This window comes from Adiantum capillus-veneris, chromosome 28 (assembly GCF_014529385.1).
Source record: "Adiantum capillus-veneris isolate H3 chromosome 28, ASM1452938v2, whole genome shotgun sequence".
Taxonomy (NCBI): domain Eukaryota; kingdom Viridiplantae; phylum Streptophyta; class Polypodiopsida; order Polypodiales; family Pteridaceae; genus Adiantum; species Adiantum capillus-veneris.
The window spans coordinates 104,419,614-104,422,111 of record NC_140958.1 but is presented as its reverse complement, the minus strand read 5'-3'; positions in this window follow the sequence as shown (position 1 = coordinate 104,422,111).

Sequence of the window (2,498 nt, the reverse complement as noted above, 5' to 3'; positions counted from 1 at the left end):
TAGCAAAAATACTGTAAAAATAGGATAAGTGATGCGCGTCTCATCGGTGATCACCTACGCACCTAAGGACCGACAAGTCCGGTCCATGACTCAAATAAAGTGATAAGGTGTCTGTCAAAGGTGACAGGGTGTTCGTAAGTGGTTAACATGCCCCTCTTCTTGCTGTAGATTGTGTCATCGGAAGCTAGTGAGATGAAGCCCGTTCATCAAGGTGGAAGAGCATCTGAGATTGAATGTCTTTAGCTTTCTTCAAACACTACAAAATCAACCAAAAATGGCACAGTAATTGCATTATCATAGAACATATATAAGTAAAAAGCATATATAGTGAATAGGCACACAAATTGATTGGTAACAGAATATTAAACAACTTTCCAACAGTAAACATTAAACTGTAAATAATCAAACTCATAAGCTTTGTAAAGTTTAAAAAATAAACAAGTTTAGGGTCGCTAATTTAACGATCGAGAGGCATTAGAGATCAACTATTAATACCATGGGCAAGCTTCTCAATTCTCTATGGTCAATTAAATTGTTTAATCGTGAGAGCAAAGTATTTCATATCCGAGGGCTGACTAGAGGCTATACCTAAAAGACCTTCTAGTTAAGCTACGATAAAAAGAATTGCATATGAAATCATCACCTAAATTACTACCTTTTTCCACATTGATTTCATTTTTGACATGTGTGCTTATTTTGTATGCCTTGGGCTTTTTGCTTTTCAAGGAAAAACACCCACGTTGGGAACCTCTAGGGCTTTAGTACCATAGGCAATACATGTGAGTGCAGTACCAAATTAAGATTTTACATTCTTGACACATGTTTTTTTTTTTTCATTGCATTTCAATTTTGTAACTTTGGGGAGTCATATTGACACTATTACCCTCCCGAGCTCATCACAATAGTAAACTTCCTTTATAATACTCAAGCTAAAGGTAAAGAGGGATTAAGCCCACTAGAAAGCACTAGTACATTACACACAATGCTTCAAAGTATTTAATTAAGAACGTAAAGTAACCATTGACAATTAAGAAGGCTTTTTCCATGGTATCAAGAGAATATCTCTAATGTCTATTTAGTCAAAACTAGCTTAGTCAGACTTCTTAATTCATAAACCTAGACAAGGGACTATGACATAAAATTATATTGAATCTAATGTTTAATACTAAGCAAATGTGTTGAATATTGTGCTACCAATCACAGTTGAAGCATACAAACATGGATGCAAAAAAAGACAAGAGGCAATGATAATGGACAAGAAACACCTGCTCGTGTTGATGATCGTGCCCAATTCGAAGAGTGAACTAGACAAAGATTGTATGAAGTTCAAAATCCCAACTACTGCAATGCATTCATGTACACACTAGAAAACACAAGGAATATCTCTAGGAGGTACATCAGTGGGAAGAGGCACCAACCTTTATTGAACACAATCAAAACAACATAAAGAACCCTAACCTAATTATTTTCACCCCCTAGAGGGTCAAGGGAATAGGATATTGAATAGATGGACGGGTAGCCCTAAGTCTAAACCCCTATCCTCGTTATTCGTCAAGAAAAATAAAGTCATTATTAATGAGACCATAAGTGCCATCCGTGTAACCATGTAAATCTTCTTCATCGTTAGATGCACATATGTTCACTAAGAATGTCACTAGGCGTATATAATCATCTTGGTCAAAAGGACAAGCTTGTATAAATCGGAGAGACGTTCTCTACTAAGTAGGGATCAATCGTGGTCAAGAGACGTATCAGCCATTCTAATTTCTCAAAATTCTTTTCACACGCTAGTGTATCTACCAAATCCTATTCACAAGCAAGCACCGGGTAAGCTATGTGAAACACTTGTGAAAAGCAAAAAGGTACCTTTGACCCAAGGTAGGAGTGGATGACTCTAGCGTACTAGCCATATCTGTACACACAAATAGATTTTGGTTAGTGTGTAAATATTATAAGGGTCATGTTAAAAGGTCGTGTCCTTGTGCATAATGTGTTATTATTTTTTTGGGTCATGTACTAGAATTTGTAGGTTTCTAGCTTTTTGTGGGTGTCTCTTGCTCTTTTACTTTTTTATTTTGGTTTTCTTGAGTATAGGGCTCTATATATACATTCCCCAAGATTGGGAGATTGAGAGGTTAGGGAAGAAGGTTAAGAGGGGAGCAAGTGAATGATGGATGTCAGTAAACACTCCCCCCTTTCTTGGGTAGATCATACCTTTTGGAACGATGTCGTCACCTTTTGGAACCAATTGTTCCAAGTTGTAATGGGTGAATACTTTGACCAACAGTTTTTCACCATCCTATGCGTTTCATCTAGTTGCAAGGGTGGTAAGGTACTCTCCCATGATTTTACTTGAAACGTTGTTTTAGGTGATGGATTTACAACGGGAGGTGCCATTGTTTCCTTGTTTTTCTCTACAATTTTGGTGGTAGGTGAAAGTTGTAAAGAAGCTTGTGTTTCTGTAGAAGAACTATATGGAGAGCAAGAAGCTTCATTTG